Consider the following 13,784-nt stretch of genomic DNA (forward strand, 5'->3'; position numbering starts at 1 on the left):
TAATGATGATGCCCAGGTCAGTGCTATTTCATTGTTTCTGGTGTTAAACAGCTCAACAATCTCCCAGATTACACAGAATTGACTGCCTGGTGTTTAAGAGCTGGTTCTGAGATTACACTGCCTCTTTAACAAAATGGATTAACGAGAACATAAATCAACGGATTTAGTTGCACGGGGTCGGACTGTATGTGAGCAAGGAGCTAAAACCTTGTCATCTGAAGCCCACCATGCCCCACAGAGTCTATGAAGGATGCTACCTCTGTACTTAAAGTATCCAGACCAGACTTCAATTCGTTTATTTTGCTATCTTTTATTCGTTTAGTAACAAAGCAAATCTGTCTCTTAATTATTGGTTTAGCACCGAGTGTTACACACACTGTACTCTCCGTATCTCTGTTTTTGCTCATCTCTCCGATCTTTCACTTCTCACACTATCATCTACCTTGTGTTCAGGAGGTACGTGTTGGGATGTGTAATGCAAAAGCCAGCTACGCCTATCGGGGGTTGTCTATGAATATTTTTCTTTAGCATTGTGTTGTTGAATTTGTATTTCATTTTTGGCACAAAAGGTGCTCTCAGAGATATTTCTAACTGCTTTAGTAGTGGGATTTTCTTTGCAAATGAGCACGTTTTCTTGTAAGAAAAAAAGAGGTATGATTTTCAAATGTAGGAAACTTTTCATCTCGGAGGCGAGGATACCAATGGGACCTGGTGAGAACCAAGGACGGGTAAGAAAATAGCATTATGCACGATGTTGAGCCAGGGTTTTAAGTGGGATGAAGAAACTGATGGGGGGGGTGCTCACAATGGCGCTTGGCCTATGTATTTAAGGGCGTGGCTTTAAAACACATCAGCTAAAAAAAATTGTGTTTAACAGTGTGCTGCCTGACTGGTCTTTTGCTGCTTCTTTCTGTCACTGCCTCTAGGTACATAATACAACTGACACTACACTTAAAACAAGCCAGGACTATTGGCTTTGTCATGGATTGTTAGCTGCATAAGATGAGTACGTAGCAACATGGCTTTCTTGTATATAATACTGAGATTGCTTCAGTTCTGGAATCATGAGGCTAAAATAACTATAACGAGCCTCTTTGAAGTTACATCAAAGGCAGTGAAATGTGGAACTGCTGCTGAGTTAAGATTTTTTTTTCACTCTGACAGTGAGGGCAAAAATGGAGAGTCCGGTAGTGACCCGTCTCAGCACCTGCTTTTTAGAACTGTCGGTGCTAGGCACCGGCAGGTCCCGGCCCACTTAAAGCCCTGGTCGAGTCTTAAGAATGTGAGAACTTTGAGAAGTGTGCAAGTAAGGTAGGGAGGCGCCGGCACGCAGGGCGGGAGTGGCGGGGCGGCCCCAGCAGCAGCCCCCAGCCACCTCCTCTCTCGCAGGCAGCCGGCTCAGTCTTACCATCCCTTCCCCTCGGGCTAAGAGCTCCCGCCCGGCCAGAGGAGGCTTCCCCGGACAGGTCTGGCGTGAGGGCTGCGCGGCGGACGACGCACACGGTAAGGTGGGATGGGGCGGTCAGAGCCCAGCTGCCTGCTCCACACGCACCGGTGAGTGCAGGAGTGGACTGACCGGGCAGCGCTGACTGGCTCTGTGGTCATCCAGGAAGGGGAGGGAGGCAGCAGGTCTGTAGCGACGTTAACGCCGCCTGCTCGCTTCAGCACCACTGATAGTGTAGAACTGGAGCATAAAGTGACTGTAAGATCACCCAGCAGGGCATAGACGGGCGATTGTAGCAGACAGGCTTGACGAAAAGCCATTAACCTCGGAGGGGATCAGAAGCGTAGAAAGAATGCCAGCAAGAAAAAAATGGTCAAATTGACTGTTCTTGGGGTAGTAATCTTAAGGAATAATCACAGCTCAATTGGACCCTCGGGGGTGCGGGGCCCCGGTGCCACTGCACCTGCTGCACCAACGGTAGCTACGCTCCTGGAGCGGACGAGCAACGTGTGTCGGAGGTGGAATGGTGCGAGGGCAGAAGGCCGGCTCGCCCCTAGGACTAGGTAGGTAGGGTGAGCCGAAGGTGTGGAGTTTTGTCAGAGGGAAAGAAGTATCGTGTCCTAGAAGGTCTCCTGAAGGTGGAAATGAAAAGCAGAGGTCGAGAAGGGCGGAGAGCAGGCGTGGTCCGGGCAGGGTGTGGCAGCGTGTCGGAATATCGCCCCGAGACCCGGGGGAGCGCCCCTGCCTGGGAATGCAGCAGGCAGCTGTCAGGGAAACTGGTCCGCGAGAAAGAGAAAAACAGAGAAGAAAGTACGGAGATAAGCATAGTAGAAACAGAGAGAGGATGAAAAGTTAGAATTCATTTGAGAGGAATTAGAGAGGGACGACATCAAAAAAGAGGGAGATAAAAGAAAAACAGAAATTACAAAGGGGGTAATTAGAAGTAGCGAAGAATGAGGAGTAGCAGAGCGAGACTGAGACCCCAAAGCTGCCCTGGAAATGTTGTCAGACCAGCCCCTGGGGCGCGTGCAAAGCACTGCTGCTTTTGTTATTTTGTTACTAGGGGCGATGTTGCAGCACTGCTGCAAAACCGCCCCCCCCCCCCCCCCCATTAGGAAAACCGGCCCCCACCGCTGAAAAAAAGCCCCACTCTTACAGCCTACCGGAAAAAAATCCGATGCCCGCTACAGCCAGCGCGGCCCGGAGGAGTAATTAGAAATAGAGAAAAGAAAGATTGGAAGAAATTAGAGAGATAAGAAACAAAGCGAAAGGCAGGCCGGACCGAGAGGAGAGATTTGACGTAGAAAAAGAAAAAAATTAAAGGGAAAAAAGAAGACCGGGTTTAGAGGGTAAGGGAAATTGCAATTTAGAAGTGGGAGAGTAAAACGCTGGAGAGGCGTGCACGTATTGGGGAGTCCTGCAGATCGGGAGCAGCGCATCAGTGCAGGGAATGCATTCCGCGCGCCCCCCGCCCCCACTAGTTGTTCTAGTGACAGGCACGGTTTACTCGGATCTTCCGCACCTCAGCTTGCGTTTAGCGCTAGCCGCAAACACTGCACTCTCCCCTCTGGGGCTCCCAATCCTAGTGCATTGGCTCCACTGCCTGAGTCCGCAAGGCGCATGCGAGAGGCACATTAGTTCGCCTCTAAGCACGTGCTAGACATTAGGGTGTAGATCTGATGCTTATGCCCAGGAACATACATTCAACCGAACCGTTGCCCACCCCTTCGAAAACGCTCACAGTGTGAACCGCATCAGCTGTAGGCACGTGTGGCGAAGATTTCCTGAAGGGTAAACAGCTGTGTAGGTTGTAGTGGCTGCCTACACTGTCTGTCCTTAGTCCATCGGGTAGGAAGAGATAAGGTAGACTCTGTACCCGATTATTCTCTGGCCTCTATGCTAAGACTGCACTTAAGGCATCCTTGAAGTTCAGTTGTGATTGTGGTTCCTGTGTGAATTAAATGGGATCGTCATTGTCTCATTTCATAAGCAACCCGGCAAATCACCACATTTTTTAGCTCATCTTCCCATGCACTTCGCCCACCACAGCCTGTACCTAGATGTCATGGTAACAATCTGACTTCCTACTCTCAACCTGCCCTTTATTTCCAAGGTGAAAATGTATTTATTAGTACTCACTTTTGCCCCGGCATATTTTTGGCCTGATGTGTGCCTCTCGTCTCACGACTCGGAGAACGCCCAGATACTAGATAGACAGATCTTGTTATTTTGGTGCTGCCCTGGTGCATTTAAAGGGAAGGTATTCTAGCTATGTTTTTATATAGGAGTATAATCCACCCTACCTGAAGGTCTGATGATCATAGAAATTGAAGGCTCCAGGCTTATGTCACGAAACCTGCTTGACATCGTCGTCACCGCCAGAGAGAGTCAGGTGCATCCACACCACACTATACCACTCACCTGGTTCGACCACCACAGCGTACACTTCACCATCTCCGGACCCACAAACCCCGGCAGAGTGGCCCCTCTGATCCACGCGAAGATACTGGAAAAAGGTATCAGAAGACCAGTAGAACAACAGTCTCCGCTCCGACCTCCCAGACTGCACACAACCCTGAACACAGAGCAAAGAGCTTCTCTACTTGGATCACAGAATATGCCGATGCCATCCCCGCCAAGACAGCCAAGGTCAAAGAACAAAGCAAAAGAGCAAGCTGGTTCACAGAGGAACACAACTCCTCCAAATGCTACCGCCAACAACTTGAGAGAAAGTGGCGCATCAGCAAAAAAACAGAAGACCGCACCGCCTTCAGGACTGCCCTCAGCCAGTACCACTGCCTCCTGAACCTGAAAGAAACCAAGAACACACTAGCAAACTGCATCAAAGCCAGCACAAACCACAGCAAAGAACTCTGCCATTGTGAAGGAGTTCACCAATCCCTCAGTCTACCGAGAACGACATCACTCCCTCCCAGGAACTGTGCAACAACCTTGTGGTCTTCTTCCACAACAAGATCTCGGCTATCTACGAAAACTTTGTCCGCCAACCCTCTGCTGCAGACAGCATCAACCAGCTCACATGAACAAACACTAACCCAGAACACCTTTTCACCCACTGTAACTCCTCACCGAGGAAGACACTATCTCCATCATGAGCTCTGTACACTCAGGAGCACCCACGGACCCTTGCCCCCACCACGTTTTCAACTTCAGAAGCAAGATAATCAGCAACGAGCTTAGGAAGGTCCTGAATACCTCCATCACCTCAGCTTCTTTCCCAGAGGTCTAGAAACACGCTGAAGTGAGGCACATCCTGAAAAAAAATCTCCCAGCCCAACGGAACTGAAGAACTACTGGTCCATCTCTCTGCTCCCCAATCCAGCAAAAGTCCTAGAGAAAGCGATCAACCAGCAACTCATCCAACACCTAGAAGACCACAACCTCCTGGACCCCTCCCAATCTGGAATTCGAGTTTACCACAGCACTGAGACAGCCCTGATTGCAGCCACAGATGACATCAGAGCCCTCCTGGACTGTGGGGAAACAGCAGCCCTCATCCTCCTGGACCTGTCTGCCGTGTTTGGCACTGTCTCCAACCACATCCTGATCAACATACTCCACCACATCGGGATTCAAGGATATGCCCTCAGATGGATCACATTGTACCTCACTGGCAGAATCTAAAGGCTCAGTCTCCCACCATTCATCTTAGAGCCCAAGAAGATAATCTGTGGAGTCCCCCAAGGATCGTCCCTCAGCCCGACCCTCTTTAACACCTTCATGATCGCCCTGGCTATCACCGTCAGATCACACAGACTCAACATCATCTTCTACACCGACGACACACAGCTCATACTCTCACTGTCTGAAGATCCCACCACCACAAAAGCTAACTTCCACTGATGCATGATGAATGTAGTGGACTGGATAAAGGACAACTGTTTCTAACTCATCACCAAAAAAACATAAGTCCTCATCCTTGGGAAGAACTCCTCTTCATGGATGGACACACGGTGGCCCGCAGAGCTCGGCACCCCCCCGTCCCAACAGACCAGGCTCACAACCTCAGCATCATCCTGAAAACGAGCTATCCATGAAGAAACACATCGATGCAGTTTCATCTGCCTGCTTCCACACACTTCACCTGCTCCGCAAGATCCTTAGGTGGCTCCCGGCAGAATTCAGAAGGACCGTCATGCAGGTCCTTATCACCAGCAGACTTGACTACGGAAACACGCTTTACGTAAGAATCACAGCATGCCTCCTGAAGAAACTCCAGACAGCGCAGAACTCAGCAGCAAGACTCGTACTCAACCTCTGCAAAAGGACCATCACACCCATCTAAAAAAACGACACTGGCTCCCGATTCAGAAGAGATGCCAGTTCAAGATGCTAGCCCATGTAAGACCCTGTTTAACGAAGGACTAGCATACATCAACAAATGCCTGATCTTCCACCAAATGACCAGACAACTTGGATCAGCTTCCCTCTCCCTTGCAGATACCCAATGGATCAGTCAAACCAATAGTGAAGGATGCTCGTTCTCGCACCTGGCAGCCAAGGCTTGGCACAATCTCCCCCTGCACGTCAGGACTGCGCCATCACTCTAGCGATTCAGAAGAGTTTTAAAGACCTTGATGTTCGAATGATTATTCCTCCATGCAGCAGCATACAGCTTCAGTGCTTCGAGACACTCATGGTTGATTTGCCGCACTCTATAAATGTTTGATTGATTGATTGAAACAAGAACACCTCCAGATCTAGAGAGGGATCCAAGCCAGTGATCTGGCCAGGACCTGCCAAGCCTGAGCCCTGTGAAGGAAAAACAAGCACTGGCAAAGCCATTAGGTCTCAGCCACCAGGTATTCTGTTGGGTTTGCCAATGCTTTTTATCCTAAATAGGTGCTTGAATTTGCTTGAATATTTTAAAAAACATGTAGTCAAAGACAGCCACCGTAGTTGTCTACACATCTGCAGTTGCCACTATAGAATACCTTTTGTTTAGCTATAACAAATCCTGTTAATAGATGGCCACTGTGGGTGCAAGGGCTGTCGTATGTTTGAGTGTAGTATGTCAAAATATAACACACTCTAATTACATGTACCCACCATGCATGCATGTTTATGTGCATGCATGAGACGCCATATTACAAAGGTTTAAGAACTATTTAAGATGTCTGGCATCTATAAATAGCATGGTGGCTGCGCACAGAGCACCAGGTGGCTGCAGGGGACAAACGGATGCTGGTTGAAGATTGGAACTGTGGTTGAAAGTGAAGGGGTGGGATAAGGAGAATAGGGATAGAGAGAAAGAGAGGGAGACACATTAGTCCTCCACATGTTGCTGACGTGAGCAGTCAAAGAATACACCAATTCAAAACACAGTGAGGCTTAAAGAATGGGGAGGAAACCCGTCATATCAGTCAGGAGCAGGGGCACGAGACGGATTGTAAAGTCGTACAATTATGAACGAGAGTCTGACCCAAAGCTCACTCTATGGAATAGGTCTCCAATCAATAGCTAAAGCTGTTTGTGGCTGAGGCCTAAAAATGCATATTGAACCAGGGTAATATTGGGCACTTTATTTCTTTCCTATCATTATATCTTATCCAATCAGTAGGAGTTCTCTTTGCATCATCGGGATTGACACAGTGGATAGTGTCATTTACCTTTGGTGTCCCAGGGCCTGGCATACTATATCATTCTAAGTGAATAAACAAGTTATCCTATTTGTACATGTACTCTTCTAGGGCAGCGATATCAAGCAGTCAAGACATCACTTAATTTGAAATTCACCTTGTTAATTGTTCTTTTGCTCATGGTCCAGGATAATGGTGCTTTATCAGCTGTTAAATGAGTATAGTGGTGCATGCTGGTTTTGGTTATTCAAAAATCTTACTTTATCTCCAACAAATTGGTTATAATTAAATGCAGTAAAGGTGTGTCCCCGCAATCAGAAATGTGGAGAGTATTTTGAGTGTTATACAAATTCTATTTTCGGATCCATCAATGAGAATGCATTGTTTGTGCATATTGTGTGATTTGAAGGTTGAGGTTTGGATTCACCTGCAGAAGGACTACCAGTGGTTATATTAGACGGTTGAGTAGTGTGAATGTCACGTGTCACCAAAACTGTTAAATGGCAAAATCCCAGCATTATAATTTGCTGATGATACCATCTTAATTTTCAAGACACTGATGAGTTTACAAACACTTGTTAACAAGTTCTCGATGTCGTTCCACCAATCATGGCTGGAGATTAATTCAGCAGACACAAAGTTCATGGTCTTAAATCCCCATGGGTCATTTAAAGGTGGCGTGACACTGCGGGGGGCACCTGTTAAGAGAGTCAACAGTTTTGACTACTTGGAAAGCCCCTTGGTAGTGCAAGACAGAGTAGCAGCTGTCCTAAAATTGCACAGTGCAACATCTAGCAGGTTGGTCTCACCAGCCTTACATAGCTCCCATGCAAAGGCTCATGTGGCTGCTATCTATGGAGCAGAGAGTTGCAATATGGTCATTCTGACCGGAACACAGAACAAGTTTGTAAAATCTTTGATTGGCTTACCACAGAGCATCCCTATGCTCACATTGTTTTTTGACAGAGAATTTAGAAGAATCACCACATAGCTATTTTAAGACCTCTATTATACTGGATAAGAATTTGGCCCTCTCACAAACGCAAGCTGTATAAAGACACATTATGGAACTGAAAACGTTTGTATATCATGGTTTAGTTATGTGAAGAACTGGTTCCATTCCTTGGATTTGGGAGGGATTTGAGATGACCAGTCCTCTGTCTCTAGTAGTAATGGTGCAAAGGGCTTGCCGAAAGAAAGCTATTGGTCCTATGCACTAGCAGCTGGCACAGAAATGTTTAGGAAGGCAGTTTAGTGGAAAAATCTTTGGACCATAAAGGCACCGCAAAATTTGAGGTCTATTTTGATAACATTATGCCACCATCAGCAAAATCCTTATATCTGAAAATTACACTGAGGATTTTACCTACTAATAGTTTTCGTTCTAGATGGATTCCAAACTACAATGATTCCGATATATGTTCAGTGTGCAAACCTGTAGCAGAAACTGAGGAACACCTATTCTTCTTCTGCAAAGCATACAGCAATATCAGAAAAAAGTGGATCCTTCCTATTTGTCATCTGCTGGTAGTTAGACAATACTGCACAGCACTTGGAATTCTTAAATCAGATGCCACTGAGATTTTGTCTTTGGTATGACTACATTTTTCTTCTCCACTTGGCACTTGATATATACCCTTAAGTAACAAGGCAAATATCTTAGCATTGCACACACATGAGTTATGAAGTATACTTCACACTGGTCGGGCTGAAATCATGGAAACTCTGAGATTTTTTTTGAGCTTGATGAACTGTATAATTTTTTATGGTATGATGCTTTCAACAGATTTTATACATGTATCCAAATGATAGTGCATCTAATAGACTGTTCGTCATTTGCCTCCTCCTCCCCTCCAATACTCCAGTCAATCTAACTAACAAACTCACATATCCGCGGCTCAAATTAACTCATAATAATACTAAAACTGTACTCATATTTCCCTATACTAATCCACCACTAATTCCTTTTGGGTTCCGGAGTAGCGTGCTACTCGTCGAAAAGTGCTTCGACGCCTCATCAGGGGTAGTAAGCGCTATATAAATACTATTACAATACAATTTGTAATTGTATGAATTCTGAAAGACACACATTGGTGTTTTTATTGTAAGTACAGTAGCGATTTTTTGACATGTAGTTGGTAGCCTAACATTCACTGACCTCCTTCCAAATGTTGTGAGGCGCTCAGAGGCGTGCTGCTATTGACGAGAGATCTGCTGTTTTGTAACAACTCCACCATCTACTTTCAGTGTTTGCTATTTCTCTAAAAAACTAGTCAATTATCCTCCTACACTTGAAAAGGCTTTGCTCTCCTGCTGGGCAATTCTTGTGAATTACGATATTAGCATTTCATTGCTCTGGATCAAGTGCTGAGTCTAATGGGTAGGAAACCCCCGCCCTTTAGCTGTGGATGTTGTTTTATAATATGCCAGGCGGAGCATACGTCACACCACTCATGCTTTACCTCCCCCTCAAATACATTAGTGTCAACACCTTGTTCTATCCGTAGCCCACCAGCACACACCCCTCTCCTGCTGTGCTAGGGTGGAAGAGTGAACAGCTGCAATGCCTTCATGACCCCTGAGAGCAGGGCTAGCAAAGGAAGTTCTGGGGGTAACAAAGCATAAGCCATCGGCAGCATCTGCTACCCCTAACTATTCCTAATGTCAGCTATGTCCATATTGGTCACTACAACTTTCCACTTCATCCTATTCAGCTTAGATGCAAATGTGTGTGATTCCCGGAAATGTAGCAATTTCACATGGCAAAAGGGGAAGGGCACAAGTCCTAAAAAACATAAGTGGGGGGAACTAACTATGCTAGGCAGTATGCAAGTGACAGCACAGTGCATGACATCGTGAGTGATATCACAGGAAGTGACATCACGACCCATGACCTCACAGAAAGTGGCATCACAAGAAGAGACAAAATATCTTAAGATCTCCAACCCGTGCTTAGCAGGTCCATCATGAGTATATTTGAGTGCATTATGAGATTTAATAAATGAAAGCTTATCAGTGCTTAAGTCTGTGACTTAGATTTCCTGCCTGAAGGAATTAAAAGCTTGAATGCAAATAACATTTGGTTACAAACTAACTACAGTATACAGGCCACTAAGTGCTAGAAGTTAATCATACTAAACATGACACCAAGAACCAAGCATAATTTATGTGTTGCATTAAAAATGCTATAAACTTTAATTGTACATATCAAAACTATACAATCTATTAACCTACCCGCCATACCACCACTGTATACACTGCCCACTTTGACCATTGTCAACAAAATGCAAGTTGAACACTGAATTTGGTATTCCAGCCCACTCAACCAGGTATACTATTCCATCAATCTAAGTCATGTATATGGTGCAAATGACAATTGACTTGCATGTGGCTTCTACCTGACACCCATACTCCAACTTCATGCACCAAGAAGTTAAGGCAAAGCGTTAACTTTAAATAGAAAAACAGGGGAAAAAAGGTGCCCATTGTTGGACTTCGTCCCCTCTGCAGGGTCACTCCCAAAGTGGTTACATTCACATCTCCTGTTTTCTGAAAACGTTTTAGATGGCATTTATGACTCTGTGCACTTTATCAATGCTAACCAGTGCTAAATTGCTTGTGCTTTCTCCCTGAACATAGTAAAATTGGCTTATATCCACTTGGTTAATTTAATTTACTTGTAAGTCCCTAGTTAAAGTGGTACTACAGGTACCCCAGGCTTATAAATTAAATGCTGTTAGTGGTCCTGCTGCACTTATTGTGCCATTCACCGAAGTAGTCTTTTTAAACATGTCTCAGACCTCCCATTGCAGCCTGTGTTCAGTTGTAAACTTCTATTTCTATCTGTCAAAATAAACCTTTTGTCCGGCCTAAACCTCCCTTTTGACCAGATATGTCACCCCTGGGGTAAGCCCTAAACAGCTCATAGTGCAGGCTGCAGTGTATTTAAAACGGCAGACATTTAGTTTTAAGATTTACATGTACTGGGAGTGAAGAACTTTAAAATTTGTTTTTCACTTCTGTAAGGCCTGCCTCTCCATTAGGATAACATTGGTTTACCGTATTACATTTAATAAGTGATACATTTTGTTTGGGAACAGGTTGGAATATCATGTTTGGTCTCAAAATAATTGTAATTTAAAACTCTCTTTAATAGTAAAGTCACATTTTAAGTCACAATTCCGAAAATTCCACTTCTACAAAGGGGGCATGGGTGGCTACAGCTTGTATCCAGGGTCACAAGACTAGTAAATAGTTGGCCTTTGTGTATTTCTCCCAGACAGTATCACAAAGATGGACTGAGTGTTGGCAGGATGGGCCACCATGACCAGAGAGGAGGACGTAGATATAACCTTCCACACATGCACTTCAAAGGAGCACCCACAAAGAACTTTACACTCGCCTTTTGTGACTCCAAAACATCCTGGGACTAGGACCAAATTGTGTGACCCTTGGCAAAAATATGTCTTGTGTTGAATTTGACTGCAGTTTTGTTCCGTATACAATGAGAACCTGGATACAAACAACTTCTCTCCTCTCTTCCAACAACCTCTGTCAGGCTTCTTTCTTCCTATTTCTGTCCGTGTGCAGTGTGTGCTCCAGCTCCAATGGAAGGCAAGGTGCAGGAGAGCAAAGGCAGGTGTAGGGGCCCAGGAAAAAAGGGACCAACATTTTAGCTGCTTGCACATTTTAAATGGCGTGCAACAAATGTTGGTCTTCTGGCTTCCTGGTGTGCTGCTTTCTGGGAGAATCACAGAGTGGACATTTTACTTTATTCTTCCTGCTGATTTCTTCCAGGCTTGTGGCACCGGGAATACTGTAAAAAATCACAGGATGGACACGAGGTAGACTTGAAACAGCCTTCCTACCTTGCTTCTGACCTGTGCATGAGCCTTACAGCAGTGCAGGAATTGGAAAAAACTTGTTCCGGGAACACATAAGTTGGAGGTCAAGGTGTGGCAATGGGAAGAGGAGGTACAGACACTAGAGCAGAGTCATAAAAAGCAGTCTGAAGGACAATATATATTTATATTTTTTTAAACTCTGCCATAAAGAAAGTGGAACAAAGGAGAAGCAGTAAATCTGTTCTGGTTTAATTGGTTGTAAAAGCTGCATTTAAAAAATATTGTATGCGTGTAAGGTACCTGCAGCAGATATATTTGTGTGCCCAGAAAATCTCAGGGAATAATAGTAATAATAATGGTAAGATACCTCTGATGGTTAATGCAATAGCTGGACAGATCTGTTGTTTGTCTAGTCAGAACTCTTAAAGTAGCATAGAAGGTTAATATGTATTTTGCATAGCACATCTTGTAACATACAGATGCGAGATTTTTATTTTATGAAGATAGGTAAGTGCTTTTAACACGGAGATCCTTTTGTTACTTGCAATCAGAAAATTGCAGTCTTAATATCGCACAGTGAGCTATGAACTGGCATCAAAGACCTGCATGCAAACTGCAAAGCAAAGGTTTAGCCGTGGCCACTAAATTTGTTTGATTCCGAAGCTGCAGTGTTTCCTACATAATAATGGATTTGCCAAACGTTCCACATACCTCATCATCTATTGCATAATCTTCAGATTTTAACAAAAAAAATCTGTTTCTACTTGAAACTAATCAAAAGTTACTAAAAGCATGGAGCCCTGTCTCCTTGCACAGTGAAAGACACTTTGCAAAGGTTGATTGGTCATCTTTCATTTGTTTATTGCTGTATTTGGGTATTAAACTGGTAGTAATAAGGTAAAATATTTTACCAGTCAATATTAGCAGTGTAAAAATGAGAAAATACTGAATACTGTCACAAAATGTGCCACATTACTCTGCTTAATTTAGTCAACCATGTGCATAATATAGACCTCCACTGCAACATAATTCCAGTGGCCCTGGTTTAGACCTTATTTCCCCCCCAATCTTTTGTTATTATTAATGCTGCTGAAAAGGGGTTCTTTGGGTAGTAATGAAGTCCTACTAATACAAACAACCCCAAGCGCTGCATACATTTGATATCCTGACTTTGTTTCTCCTGGCCATGCACTATTAACAAGTAATGCTTACTGGTATGAGTTATATGTAACTCCACCTTATAACCCTCATTGCCTTATGTAATGCATCCTGTACATTGATTTACACACTTGTATAATCAGGGGCAGCTCCTTCCCAATGGCGAAAGAGCATTGCCCCCTTGGCTAAGCCAGGAGCTGAAAGATAAAACAATATTTAATTATTGTTTTGTCTTTCAGCTGCTGGCTCAGCCAACAGCATGTTCAGGGAGGGGCTGGGCCATAGGAGGTGGGAGGGGGGAAGAGGGGAGATTGCACCTAAGTGTGCATATGTGTTTGGCCGGCTGTCTCAGGAGCTGTTTTCATGCTTGGTTTAGCATGAAAGCAGTGCCAGGATTGCTGGGGAGGCTATGCTGGTGTCCCAGTGAATGCTGGGACACCACATCCACGAAGGAAGGGGAGCAACACAGCAGGAGATGGGGCGATGGCAAAAGTTAAGTTTTTATATATATATATATATATTTATTTATTTAATTTCCCCGCCCCTTCTCTTGAGATTTGCGGTGGCCGTCGCTGTGTATGATTTATTGCACAATGTATAATGTGTTTGTGATGTAAAGTGTTCTGATACCCTAAAATGTGATGTGTAGCACTATACAAGAATACAGTTATATAAACAGTGGTATTAAAGTTGTTATTCGTGTAAATACTCACAGACTGATACTTCTGAAATTCTCAC

The 13,784-nt window shown here is 44.7% G+C and overlaps 1 protein-coding gene across 1 annotated transcript in view; it reads left to right on the forward strand.

Annotated features, from left to right (window-relative positions):
• Positions 1-1,373: 1,373 nt before the first annotated feature.
• Positions 1,374-13,784, forward strand: part of FAR2 (fatty acyl-CoA reductase 2) — a 357,779-nt gene continuing 345,368 nt past the window's right edge. Inside the window, exon 1 of the mRNA XM_069228182.1 lies at positions 1,374-1,503. The gene's annotated coding sequence lies outside the window, so the exon portion shown is untranslated. The remainder of the gene's footprint in view (positions 1,504-13,784) is intronic.

Source organism: Pleurodeles waltl, chromosome 4_1, assembly GCF_031143425.1.
Source record: "Pleurodeles waltl isolate 20211129_DDA chromosome 4_1, aPleWal1.hap1.20221129, whole genome shotgun sequence".
Classification (NCBI taxonomy): Eukaryota; Metazoa; Chordata; class Amphibia; order Caudata; family Salamandridae; genus Pleurodeles; species Pleurodeles waltl.